The 15,327-nt window shown below is 36.5% G+C and overlaps 1 long non-coding RNA gene across 6 annotated transcripts in view; it reads right to left on the bottom strand.

Moving 5' to 3' along the window:
* Window positions 1–15,327, bottom strand: part of LOC101787651 (uncharacterized) — a 45,880-nt gene that overhangs the window by 29,393 nt on the left and 1,160 nt on the right. For all 6 annotated transcript variants that reach the window (XR_010044162.1, XR_010044163.1, XR_010044164.1 and 3 more), the window contains one exon: window positions 14,275–14,339. This is a non-coding gene — a long non-coding RNA (uncharacterized LOC101787651). The remainder of the gene's footprint in view (window positions 1–14,274; window positions 14,340–15,327) is intronic.

Consider the following 15,327-nt stretch of genomic DNA (forward strand, 5'->3'; position numbering starts at 1 on the left):
AGGAGGGTTACATAGGGGATATACCACAAAATTGTAACCTAACTAGCCATTACATAAGTTTTACTAGAAAACCACAAGCTATAAAGGCACAGTAAGTAATTAGCATAACGTTTCTTTCGCCTTTTTTTTTTGAGCTTACAACATTCAGCAATCATGAAAAGAAAGTTTTCCTTAAAATACCAAAGGATCATGATACATCAATAAAGCAGCTAGTATCCAATAAAAAGAATAACATAAGTTTGATTAGAGTCAAAGAAAAAACATAGAAAAGCTGTATAATCATCTCAATAGAATCAGAAAATGCTTTTAATAAATTCCAGCATCCATTCATGATTAAAAAAAAAATAACCTACAGAAAACTAGACAGTTTTTATCTCAATCTGGAAAAGTCATCTATCATAAGCCAACAGCCAACATCATACAAAATGGACAAAAACAGAAAGCTTTCACTTTAAAATCAGAACAAAACAAGGATGTCCACTGTCTCCATTCTTATTTAGAATAGTCCTGGAAACTTTAGCCAGAGCAATTACACAAGAGAAAGAAATAAAAGAAATAAGGATAGGAAAGGAATAAAAGTTACCATTACCTGCAGATGTCATAATACTCTACATAGAAGACTTCAAAAACTCCACTAAAAAGCTAGCACATTTAATAAACAAATTCAGCAGTATATCTGCATACAAAACTGACACTCAAAAATCAATAGCCTTCATGTACATGAATAACAAATTCACTGAGAGTGAAAATAGGGAAACACCTTTTACAATAGCACCCAAAAAGAAATAAAATACCTTCGAATCAACCTAACAAAGGAAGTAAAAGACTTCTACAATGGAAACTGCAGTACTCGGAAAAAGGAAGATATCAGAGTACTTTGAAGAGGGTAGGGTATCAGAAAATGGAAAGACATCTCTTGCTGTGGCGTAGGAAGAATCAATACAGTGAAAATATTGGGCAGATTTAATGCAATTTTGCTCAAAATTCCAAGAGTATATCTCACAGAATTAGAGAACACAATGTTAAAATTCATTTGGAATTGGAAGACAACTAGAATAGCAAAGACATTTCTACACAACAAAGACAAGGCAAGAATATCACATTTGCTGACTTGAAATTATGCTACAAACATACTGTGATAAAAAGAGCATGATAAAAAAAAAACCCTAGGGAAATGTAACAGATTAGGAGATACAGAAACAACTCCAGACATATTAAACCACCTTATCTTGCACAAAGGTGCTGAACACATTCTTTGGCAGAAAGACAGCCTCTTTAATAAATGGTGCTAGAAAAACCTGTTCTGCGTATGCCAAAGATTAAAATAGGACCCATATCTTTCACCATGCACTAAACTAAATTCAAAATGCATCAAAGACATAAATATTAAAACAGAAGTTTACAGGCCAGGGATTTAGCTCAGCAGCTCAAGTGCTAGCCTAATAAGTGTGAGCTCTTGATTTCAATCCCCAGTACCAAAAAAATAAATAAATAAAATGAAATGGAAACATTAAATCTTCTGGAAGACAGAATAGGTAAAACTCATAAAGACACTGGTATGCACAAAGGCTTCATGAACAAAATCCCAATCTCACAGAAACTAGCACAAAGAATAAACAACTGGGATCTCATCTTCTTAAAAAGCTCTTGCACCAGGGATTTAGCTCAGTGGCCTAAATGCCTGCCTAGCAAGTGCAAGGTCATGAGTTCAATCCCCTGTACCAAAAAAAAAAAAAAAGCTTTTGCACAGCAAATCACACCAACGATGGTAAGAGACAACACACAATGCAGGAAAAAATGCTTGCAAGCTGTTCCACAAAAGATTATGATCCAGAACACAGAAACAACTAAAAAAATCAGATCTCTCAAATTTAAAGACAATCCAAAAATGAGCATCTAGAATGAATACACACTTCTCAGATGAAGAAATGCAAATGGCAAATAAATATATGAAAAAATGTTCAACATCATTGGTCATTCAAGAGATGCAAATTAAAACAACACTGAGATTCCATCTCACCTAAGAAAGAATGACCATAATCAAGAAATCAACCAATAACAAATCAGAAAAAAAAAATACTTATCCAGTGTTGGTTCAGTGTGGACTGGTGAAATCAGTGTGGAGATTCCTCAAAGAACTAGAATTAGAGGTCCCATTTGACCCAGCTATTCCTCTTCTTGGTACCTTCCCAAAAAATCAAAAGTATTGTACCACAGTGATATATGCATGTTTATAGCAGCAGAGTTTATAACAGCGAAATCTGGGAAACAGCCCAAATGCCCACCAACTGGTGAATGAATAAAAATGTGTGGTTTTATTATACAATGGAGTACTACCCTGCCTCTGCCACAAGGAAGAATAAGCATGAGAAATTCCTAAGTAAATGGATACATCTTGAGACCATGCTCTTAAATAAAATAAATCAAACACATATGTGGAAATACACCATTGTGTCTCATGTATAATCTTTGATATAATAAAAAAAATCACTTATAATTGTCAAGAACCACAAAAGTCTCACTTAACTAATAAAAATTGGGGCAGAGAAAAGATGGCAGATAGATAACAACTCGCTACAGAGGCTGCCTGAGATAGTCAACTTAGAATTCAACATAATACACAATGGGAAGCCCGGGAACAGAGGGAGATGAATTCTCTCATCCCAAGAAGAAACTAAGGTGAGAAGAATTAATCAACATACAATCCCAGTGCTATTCCTGGAACAGCTAAAAGTTCAGTGCTCCCGCAGCAGTGGGTGACATGCTGAGCCATCCAACATCCCACAGCTTTAACTCACAGGAAGCGCAGTCAAACAGTGGACAGAAAGCTGAGCTTGCAGGGAGTCTACATCGATCTGTGGTGAGTGACGGGAGTGGAGCCATTCGACAGAAAGGGGACCTCCGGCAGATGACATTCTGGGACCGAGCAGGACAGGCAAGTACAAGGGGCAGCAGTTACTTCAGTTGTTCCCTTCCCAAATGGGATTGGTGAAATGAGCTAGGCCCAGGTCATGTGAACTGGATGACACCTAATAGGTTATCCAAAATTGGCGGCAGCACACACTAACCACACTAATGCAGTGAAGCCGCAGAAGTCAGAATGACCCAGAGAGGAGGCGCCGCATAGTAATCCAGGGCAGGCCTCAGCAGATTGACTGATCAGAAGGCAGAGGCCACCATACACGGCCGCTGTCTTCAACTCACTAGCACACTGCAGTCAGAAGCGTCACCTAGCTAGCTTGCTTCAGAAGAATTGTAACCAACAAAGAAAGAAACTGGAGCATCCTGGAAGAAACGAAAAACATGGGAAGAGGAAGCAACAACAAAAAGTCCCCAGGTCCCAACCCTGACTACATTGTCCCAGGACAGATAAATACAAAGGAGAATGAGAATGGCAAACATGCAACATCAGACATGGCACCAGTGCACATAAAGAGATATCTTCGGGACCTCATAGACAAGTTCAAAAGTGAAATATTTAGCCAAGTAAAGCAAGATATAAGAAGATTAATGTCGATGTCCGCTCCCGGCCGGCAGGAAGGACACACGACAAAGTCTGGTAGTGGACAACCTTTTCTTTTTATTTTCCTTCTCCGTACAGCCTGCCCTGGGTTCTCCCAGCTGAAGCCTCCTCTGGTCCGCTCCCCGCGGCTCCCTTTGGGCTTCACTCCGAAGCCTCTATCGGTCCGCTCTCCGCGGCTCCTTTTGGGCTTCTACTTCCGGGCTTCTACCTGGCTTCTACTTCCTCCCAGGGGTGGCACCGGTATATATACGGGTACAGTGTCCAATCATGTTAAAGTAAGCAAGGCAAGCTGATTGGCTAACATCATCAGTTGCCAGGCAGACTATATTGTTGAGCGGGTTGTTTACGCGGTAAGCAGGAAACTAACATATTCGATGGGAGGGGTAATCTACCTCAGGCTTTGCTCTTTACCACAGGCCTCACGTCCGCCAAGTGAGGCGACCGGGCTCGGGGCTGCGGCTCCCAACAGATTAATAAGAGATGCTAAGCACCTTTCAAGCAGACACAGACAGAAGAGAGGAACTCAAACACAGGAGAGAACCATTTGATGAAGAATATAAACAAAATATAGAATACATGAAGCAGATTCAAAGAGATTACCAGGAAATGAAAAACTATGGAAAGATGGCAAATCTTGAAAGAAACTAAGGATAGATTATCCAAACTGGAGGACAGTTTTGCAATGTGGGATTATGAAAGGAAAAACTTTTTAAAAATAACAAGGAAACAAGCATAAACAATACAAAGGCTAGAAGATGACAAGAGGATCTACAACTTGAGAATAAAGAATGTGAATGAAGAAGCAGGGGTACAAACAAAGGAACTATAAAGGCTATTCACAGAAATAATTAAAGAAAACTTCCCAAACATAGGAAAAGGAAATGATATTCTGATGTATGAGGCATACAGAACTCCAGCCAATTACAACCAAAACAGAGCTAGACCCAGGCATATAATAAGCAAGATCCCAGAAATTCAATATCAGAACAGAATTTTAAAAGGTGTTAGCGACAAGGAACAGATAACCTATAAAGGAAGGCCCATCAGAATAACAGCAGACTTCTTAAAACCATCAAGTCAAGAGGAGCCTAAAACAAGATATTCCAAGACCTGAAAGAAAATAACCTCCAGCCCAGATTGATATATCCCACTAAACTGTCTCTAGAAATTAATGGAGAAACAAGATAATTTCAAGACAAAGAGGAACTTGGGAAATTTGCATCCACCAATCCAACTCTATAGAGAATACTGCAGGGCATACTAGAGAGAGAGTAAGGTACTAGGATTCCAGGAACAGTGTCAGAGAATCCTCAATGAATGGAGCAGAAAACCGAATGAAGAAGATAAGCAGACAACAGATAGCAAAAAAAGAGCACAGCAAAAATAAGGCAGAGAAGGTTGGTTATAATCTCTAATGTAGATGGCCTTGGTACACTAAATTTTACAAAAAAGAACCACACGTGGTGTAAATCAAGGGGCAGGGTCCACTGAGATGCTATTTATAGGAAATATAATTAACATGAAAAAGAGTGCAAGGACTGAAAATCAAATATGAGAAAACAATGCTCTATGTGACAGGGAACCAGAGATTAATAGGGACAACTAGACCAGTATTTGTGAATAGGTTGGAAAGTTAGGCTTTAATAAGTAAAGGAATACAATTAGAGATCAAGTCCAAGACAGAAAAGGTTTGGAACTACTTAGGTAAATAGCAGGTGCCCCCACCCAGTTTAAACCAAGTGTCTTGGTCAGACTCAAAAATTCACAGTGTACACTGGGGAACTGAAAGTGGAGGGAGAGTCTTTAAAAAGATGGCAGAAGATATTCTTGATAGTGTATCAGGATTTAAAACCCACATTACTCACACCACTCTGCTTAGATAGATTTTATTCTCTTTTTTTGATAGACTTTATTTTGTCCCAGTGATCTACTTGCATTAGATTTGAGGGCACAGACAGCTATTCCAAAAACATCAGAATACAGCACAGTAATCATCTTTAATTTCCTATTATCTTATTCTGCAGCTCTGTATGACTTATGCTTTTTTATCATGACTGATCTTAGTTAAATCTGGTTTGTTTGGTATTGACAGATTTTATTCAATACTGATATGATTGATAGTATCAAGTCTGAGAGTAAAGCAACTACACTGAAGATGACAAGACTATGATACACATTCTGGTTCAAAAACTGCCTGCTTTTGAAGTTTTATACTATGTACAAAGTTCTGTTTTTATTAATATTATGTACTGATACATTCAATTATATGATGTCTGATAATATAGCCAATTCTATTGAAGATAACAAGAGACAACAAAGGAACTATGGCAGAACTCCTTGTACAATGGTCTTACGTGTCTTTTTCATTACATGTATTTATATGAATATGTTTTGTTTTGTCTTGCTTTGTTTTGTTTCTCCCTCTACATTGTAAGATTCATGCATGTGTAGAATCTATAAACAGTTTATGAGAACTGATCTTATGACACAGGATAAAATGAACAGATACTTTGAAGAAAAAGAGAAACTAAATACACAGTGCTGATCCTGGAGGGTCATAATGTGAAACCCAGTAATAGTACTATTCTTTGTCCAGAGTGATATTAGACTGCTTGGGTTGGTTTAAGCTAAACATAACTGAAGATATGGATAACTGCATGTATGTTTAAGTGTATAGGATTGAGAACCATATTTCTAAGTTTTTGTTGGACAGTTGAACAGAACTGATTGCAGTCTCACTGTTTGAATCCCAACTTTATATGCTCCACTTTAGTATCTTGAATAACTATTTGTAAGAGGACAATCTGTAATCATCAACTACTGATTTCTTCCTGTTTATTTTTTCTTGGAAAGTATGTATTAAAACCGTTTTCTGTTTTGTTTAGTCTTTCTTTAAACAAAAATTTTGAAAAGACACAACAGTATACAGTGCTGATCCTGGAGTGTCATGATGTGAAATCCAGCAATACTATTATTCTTTGTTCAGAATGACTTTAGCCTGCTTTAGTTTGTTTAATCCCAGCACAAAGGAAGATATGGATAACTGCATGTACACTTAAATGTATAGGATTGACAACCATATTACTAAGCTTTTGTTGGACAGTTGAATAGAACTGTTTGCAGTCTCACTGTTTGAATTTCCACTTTATATGTTCGACTTTTGTATCTTGAACAACTATTTATAAAAGGACAGTATGTAAACATTAACTAGTGATTTCTTACTGTTTATTTTTTCTCTGAACATATGTATTACTTCTACCGATTTTCTGTTTTATTAAGTTTTTCTTTAAATAAAATTTTTTAAAAAGTAAAAAAATCAAACAGTACCAACACCAAGGTGACACAGATATTGAAATTATCTCACTAGGATTTTGTAGCAGCTATGCAAAAACAAATTATGAACACCACTGAAGAATACTTTTAGAAGTAGAACATATCAGAAAAGAAATTCATAATACAATGGAAAACTAAAAGGAAATTTTAATTGCTAATAGATAAAATTACCACTGTAGGCTATAACAGTTATAGAAGGAAGATGAAATGGTCGTTAGAGAGATAGTTACCTTTGAGGATGTAGCTGTGAATTTCACCATAGCAGAATGGGATTTGCTGAATCAATCCCAAAAGAAGCTCTACAGAGGTGTGATGTGGGAAACGTATATGAATATTAATGCTATAGGAAGAATGTGGTATAAGCAGAAAAGAAGAGGACAAAAATTGCTAAACAAATCTAAGACAATAATTTGAGAGTTGAAGAGTAACAATATAAATGTAATGAAGAAGTAGAGACCGGCAGTGATTTCCAGTCCTTTCAGAAGCATGAAATGAGGAAGACTGAAGAGAGACCCTATCTATGCAGGCAAAGTGGAGAAGACAGTGCTGATCTTAGAGAACAGATTCACCCTGGGCAGAAAACCTCTGTAGGTAAGAAAAGCATGAAAGACTGCACAACACCTGACACTCTTCAAATCCATAAGAGAAAGCACAGTTTGGGAAGTTCACAAGTTACACAAACACTGTGAGAAAAGTTCTATTTTTTCATTCCATACTGAAAAACATGCTGGAAAATACACTGAAGAGAAACACCATGTAACTGAGAAATGTATAAAAGCATTAGCACTTAGTAATGCCTTTTAAAAACTTAAAAACTTCACACTGGAGAGCAACCATGTGTATGTAAGCAATGTGGAAAAGCAACTCAGTACATTCAGTAGCTGTCAAATACATAAAAGAACTCACACTGGGGAGAAACCATATGTATGTAAGCAATGTGGGAAAGCATTCAGGGCAGTAACTGTCAAAGTAATAAAAGAATTCACAATGCAGAGAAATTGTATGTATGCGAGAAATGTGGAAAAGGATTTGCTGATGAGTTCACATGGACTAGACATAGAAGATCCCACCGGGGGAGAAACTATAGGTGTGTAAAGAATGTGGGAAAGCATTCCGTAGACCCAGGCACTGTCAAAATCATCCAAGACCTCACACTGGCAAGCAACCTTATGTATGCAGTGAATGTGAGAAAACATTCAGTAGAGACAGGTTATAAAACACACCATAGAATTTACACTGGAAGAAACTCTATGTATGTAAGCAATGTAGGAAAGCATTCAGTGCACACAGTCTGTGTTGAACACATGAAAGGATTCACAGTGTAGAGAAATCATATACAGTGAGCAATGTGGAAAAGGATTTGTTCATAAGTCCATATTTTGTAAAACAGTATGTATATAAGCAATGTAGGAAAGCAATCAACAGATAGTCACTGCCAGTCATGAAAGAACTCACACTGGATGGAACTGCTATGGATAACAAACAATGTGGCAAAGCATTCAGTATGCAGAAGTGTTGAAAATAAACCTAATCTATATAAGCAATTTCTGATGTCTTTCAGCTATAATAGTAGCTTTTGTGTATATAAAAGAATTCACTCTGCAGAAAACTAACATATGTGAGCAGTGTGTAAATGGACCTATTGATAAATTCTTATTTCATAAACATAAAAGATCCCATACAGGGAAGAAATATTTGATCTATTTTTCTGTAGTCTTAATAGTTTTTTAAAAGAAAAAACATTTAAGTTTGGAACATCACGTGTAACAAGGAAATATAGGAAAATGACAAAACAAAAGACCAAAATACAATCTCAAATATTCAGCCCATCCCAAGAAAGCCTACGAGCCATGTACATAGAAGAAAATATATGCCATACACCTGAAACAAAGAAGCAACTCCAGGAAGCTTTAAAGGAATTCAAATAAGAAATAACCTCCCAGGTAAAAAAAAGAAACGATAAAAGTAATGAAAGAGAAGCTGAACACATCTAAACAAGACACAGTTAACAAGTTAACAGGAACAAAACAAAAAGATAGAATCCCTGGATGAACAATATAAGAAACAGAATACATGAAACAGAGTCAATGAGATGTACAGGAAATCAAAAATTCATTTGAAAGTTGTCAAAACCACCTCAACGAAAAGATAGAATTGCAGATGTCGAAGACAAGATTGCTAGTGAACAGGAAAGGAAAGAATTTTTTTTTGTCTTTTTCCTTTTTATCGGTACCAGGGATTGAACACACGACTACCTGCTTGCAAGGCAGGCACTTATGCCGCTGAGCTAAATCCCCAGCCCCAAAAGGAAAGATTTTCTAAAACTAACAAGGAACCATGAAATAACAATTCAACAGCTGCAAGATGATGCAAAGAAAAACAACATAAGATTGATAGGGATAAATGAAAAAGAAGGGGACAACACAAATGATATCAAGACCTATTTACAGAAGTAATAGCTGAAAATTTCCCAAACATGAGAATGGAAACTGACATTAGGATTAGTGAAGCATACAGAACTCTAAATAGCCATAAACAAAATAAAACTACACCCATACATATAATAATCACCATCTCAGAAATCCAACATAAGAATAGAATATTAAAAGCTGTTAGAGACAAAAGACAGATCACCTATAAAGGAAAACCTATCAGAATTACGGGAGACTTCACAACACAAACAATGAAGTCAAGAAGAGCATGACGTCAAGTATTTCAGATCCTAAAGGAAAATGATTTCCAACCTAGACGGATGTACCCTGAAAAACTGTCTTTCAAATTGGATGGACAAATAACATACTTCCATGACAAAGAACAGCTGAAGAACTTCATTATCATGAAACCAACTCTGCAAAGAATATTGAAGGACAATCTAGATACACATACAAAAAAGCCTCTAAGCAAGGCAGACAAAAGAATGAAAAGATAAAGATACAACAATAGAAAGATAACGTGTCAACAATCAATCAATATATAACAGTTATAACCATTAATGTAAATAGTATCAGTATACCAATTAAATGAAACAGACTGGCAGAATGGATCAAAAAACAATGTCCAACCATATGCTGTCTACAAGAAAACCATCTAACCCAAAAAGACACTCACAGAGTGAACGTTAAAGAATGGAAAACAACACTTCATGCAACAGGAACCCAAAAAAGAGTAGGGTAGCTATTCTGTTTGCAGAAAATGTGAACTTCAACCCAATAATGACCCTAAGAGATAAAGAAGGTCACTACCTACTAGTTAGGGGAAAATATCAAGAGGAAGAGTAACAATCTTAAATGTATATGCACCAAATTCCAGAGCAACCAGCTACACAAAGCAAGTATTAACAGAAATGAAATACCAAATAAGCAATAACACAATTATAACAGGAGACCTTAACACACCATTGACACCAAGGGACAGATCAACCAGACAGAAAATCAGCAAAGAAATAACAGAACTGAATCACATCTGTGAACAAACGGACTTGATACACATATAGTGTTCGATCCAACAACATCAGAATATACATTTTTCTGAGCAGTACATGGGACATTCTCTAAAATAGACCATATACTAGCCCACAAAACATATTTAAGTGAATGCAAAAGAGCTGAAATTATCCCATGCATGTTATCAGATCATAGCGCCATGAAACTAGAAATTAATGATAAATGAAACTGCAAAAACCCCACAAACACATGGAAATTGAATAATAGACTCTTCAGCAATTAGTGTATCACAGGAGAAATTAAACAAGAAATTAAACAATACCTACAAGGAAATGAAAATACAAATACAACTTACTGGAATCTGTGGAATGCAATGAAAGTTGTCCTCAGAGGAAAATTTATTGCACTGAGTTCCCATATCCAGAAAACACAACCAATACAAATAAACAACCTGATGCTACAACTCAAACATCTAGAAAAAGAAGAGCAAGTCAAGCCCAAATCCAAAAGAAGGGAGGAAATTACATAAATCAGAGCAGAAATTAATGTAACAGATTAAGAAAACAATCCAAAGAATCAATGAATCAAAGAGTTGGTTCTTTGAAAGAATAAATAAAATTGATAAGCCTCTAGCCAACCTTATATAAAAAAGAAAGAAACAGCTCAAATTCATGCAACAAGGAATGAAAAAGGTGAAATCACTACAGATTCTGTGGAAATACAGAAGATCATAAACACCTATTTCAAAAACCTCTACTCTCATAGGTTCGATAACACAGAAGAATTGGAAAGATTCCTAGTAACATATGAAGTATGATAGCTGGGTCAAAAATATGTAAAACTGCTGAATAACCCAATTTCTATTAATGAAACTGAAAATGTAATTAAGTCCTTACCTACAAAGAAGAGTCCAGGCCCAGACAGATTCACTGCGGAATTCTACAAGAAATACAAAGACTTAATGCTGACACTCCTCAAACTCTTCAATGAAACAGAAAGGGAAGCAATTCTTCCTGTCATTCCTGGAAGCAAATATTATTCTAGTACCAAAAGCTAAGAAAGACCCAACTAAAAAAGAGAACCATAGGCCAAACTCCCTAATGAACACACATGCAAAAATCCTCAATAAAATATTGGCAAATAGGATGCAGCAAATCATCAAGATTATACACCAGAACCAAATGGGATTCATCCCAGGCATGCAAGGATGGTTCAACATACATAAATCAATACACATAACCCACCTTATCAATAGAGCCAAAAGAATCACATGATCATTTCTATAGATACAGAAAAAGCTTTTGATAAGATCCAACACTCATTCATGCTAAGAACCTTACAGAAAATTGGAATAGGTGGTCTTTAATTCAATATGATAAAAGCCATCTCTGACAAACCCACAGCCAGCATCATATTAAAGGACCAAAAACTGAAGGCCTTTACCTTAAAATCAGCCAAGACAAGGATGTCCCTTATCATCACTCCTATTCATCATCGTACTGAAAATACTAGCCAGAGCAATAGACAAGAGAGAGAAATAAATGGGGTAAAGATGGGAAAAGAGGAAGTTAAATTATCATCATTTGCAGATGGCATGACACTCTACATAGAAAACTCCCAAAACTCCATTGAAAGACTCCTAGATATAATAAATTCAGCAATGTAGCGGGATACAAAATCAATACTCAAAAATCAACAGCATTCCTACATACTAACAAAAAAATTACTCAGAGAGAAATAAGAGAAGCCACACCCTTCACACTAACATCAAAAAAATTAAATACTTATGAATTAATCTCACGAAATAAGTAAAAGACCTATACAGGGAAAAATATAATACCCTGAAAAAGAAATCAAAGAGGATCTCAGAAAATGGAAAGACACCCCTCGTTCATGGATAGGAAGAATATATATTGTGAAAATGGCCATTCTCCAAAAACTCTTACACAGGTTCAATGCAATCCCAATGCAAATACCATCAACATACCTCATAGATCTAGACAAATCGCTCCTAAAATTCATCTGGAACCAGAAGAGACCTCAAATAGCAAAGAGAATTCTAAGCAGCAAAGACAAAGCAGGAGGCATCACAATCCCTGACTTGAAGTTGTACTACAAAGCAACTGTAGTAAAATCAACATGGTACTGGAATCAAAACAGATCTGAAGACCAATGGAATAAACGATACAACTACAAACACACTCAACCACCTTATCTTTGATAAAGGGGCCAAACATCTTCATTGGAAGAATGACAGTCTCTTTAATAAATGGTGCTGGAAAAACTCGCACTCCACATGCCAAAAACTAAAATTACACCCATGCTTATCACGTTACTAAACTAAAATCTAAATGGATCAAAGATCTGAATATTAAAACAGAAACACTAAATCTATTGGAAGACAAGGTAGGTAAAAATCTTGAAGACATGGGGGTAGGTAGAGAATTCGTGAACAGTAATCAAACTGCACGGAATCAAGTTTCCAGAATCAATAACTGGGATCACCTCTTGTTAAAAAGTTTCAGTATCTCAAAAGAAATCTCCAGCATAATGGAAAAAAAAAACCCACAAACTGGGAAAAAAATCTTAGTGAACTGTCCCTCAGACAAAGGACTTCTGTCTAAAACATATAAAGAATTAAAAAAAAAAATCAGATCCCCAAAATTCAAAGACCCAATCCAAAAATGGGCATCTGAGATGAATACACAGTTCTCAGATGAAGAAATACAAATGGCAAATACATGAAAAAAATGTTCATCATCATTAGTCATTAGAGAAATGCAAATTAAAACAACACTGAGATTCCACCTCACTCCAGAAAGAATGGCCAGGATCAAGAAAACTACCAACAACAAATGCTGGAGAGGCTGTGGGGCAAAAGGAATGCTCCTGCACTGCTGGTGGGAGTATATACTGGTGCAACCACTGTGGAGGTCAGTCTGGAAATTCCTCAAAAAGCTGGGATTAGAAGTCCCAATTGACCCAGCTATTCCACTTCTAGGCATATTTCCAAAAGAAATGAAAACATCATACCACAGTGATATATGTGCACTCATGTTTATAGCAGCACAATTTGTAATAGCCTGATCTTGCAAACAACCTAAGTGTCCACCAACTGAGGAATGGATAAAAAAGTTGTGATATTTTTACACAATGGAGTACTACTCAGCTATAAAGAATGATCACATTGAGATATTTATAAATAAATGAACACAACTTGAGACCATACTCACAAGCAAAATAAATCAAACACACATATAAATATTGTATAGTCTCCCTAGTATAAGTAATGGTAAGAGTACATAAGAGTTTATGGTAATCATGATTCCCCATTACATTGCTTTGAAGCCTTATAATGTTTTTACTCATTAGTTGGAATGGTTTTATTCTGGTTTGTATGATTTTATCTGTCATAGTATGAACAGCTATTTTGAAGAAAAGACATAATAGCCAGTGCTGATGTACTATTATCTTGCCTTGAAGTCCTACCATGCTTTTGTTCTTCTGTTTCCATTAGTTCTATCATGTTGTATCTTATTGGATTTTATTATGTGTGATAGTATAAACAAATTTTTTTGGCCAATGAGATAATATAGTAGCCATTTTTCATTTTCTGTTATTTGATTCGTAATGCCCTGTAACACTTTCATTCTCTTGAATGTTTTATACTATTTTGATTTGTTTTATACTATTGTATATGAAGGTATGCTCAACTATTTCAAAGAAAGAGACACTACGGTAGCTACTGTTATATCGGGTTATCTATGGTGAAATACTGTGTTACTTAAATTGTTCTGTTCTGGTATGCTTTGTCATGTCCTCTTTTGTCCTAATCTCTTTAAAATAAAAAAATTTTAAATACAATAAATTTTAAATGGATCATAAATTTATATCTAAAGTTCAAAGTTTAAAACCTTTAAAAGAAAACCAAAGAAAAACATTGCAGCTTACAGGTGGGCACAAAAAACACAATACCTTAGAAGAAAAGCAGGTAACTTGGATTCTTTCACAATGTAAAAACTTTTATTCTTCAAAACAGCCTGTTGAAAGGATAACAAGATGTTAGAGACCCCTGCAAAGCAGGTCTGAGCAGGATTTAAAGTTAACTAATTGTTGTTTTTTGGAGTTTTGTTTTATTGGGGTTTTGGGGGGTTTTTTTTGGCAGTACCGGGGATTGAACTCAGGATCTCGCCCTTGCTAGGCAAGCACTCCACTGACCGAAATCCCAGGCCCCAACTAATTGGTTTCCTATATTTTTTTGTGAGTCTGTTCTAAGTCTAGGCCCCTTGCCTGGCGATTGGAGCTGATTCATAGTAAGTAAACCTCCATGAATCACTGGTCCTGGCTGAGGTCTGTAGTGGCCTGCGAGACCAGAGATACCTCAAAGGGCAAGACAAGGCCACAGCTGCAGACACTTGGCTCAAACGTCAATTAAGTCAATAGACTGCAACTGCAGGTATTGCTGCTACGGCCTCACTCCTACCATGTCATCATGAAAATAAGATGGTCCTCCTAACATTGACATAATTTATTACTTGCAGAAATCTGTGAAGTGACTCCCAAGGTCCTGCTCATTGACCACGGTTTCCTCACTTTTTATTTCGATGTAATAATAAACATGGGCGGTCCGGAGAAGTCTGCCTTAGCCCTCAGAATCTCTAGGTCAGCTAAAGCGTTTTGACCCTCCTGGAGCTCTAAAATCATACCACTTGTCTCATTTTATTTAAGCCTTTGCTGTACACTCCTTTGGGAGATTGGGGATCTAGGTCAGGACCTGATAACAATACAAACTACATACTGGGAAAAAAAAATCTGCAAAACATACATTCGATGCATGACGTGTCTCCAGATGATAAAGCACTCTAAGTCGGGAATAGTAGTGAATGGGAACACTAAGGAAAGAGGACTGAGCCCAGGGGCTGGCAGTGCTGCCTAGACAGCAGAGACTTTTCAGCACCAAACGAAAATAAAAGAAAGGGGAAAAAACCCCATTCAGCACACAACTTTCTTCAAGGGGCACATGGATGG

The sequence above is a fragment of the Cavia porcellus genome, unplaced genomic scaffold (assembly GCF_034190915.1).
Source record: "Cavia porcellus strain 051 isolate PalLab524CR breed Dunkin Hartley unplaced genomic scaffold, mCavPor4.1 scaffold_28, whole genome shotgun sequence".
Classification (NCBI taxonomy): domain Eukaryota; kingdom Metazoa; phylum Chordata; class Mammalia; order Rodentia; family Caviidae; genus Cavia; species Cavia porcellus.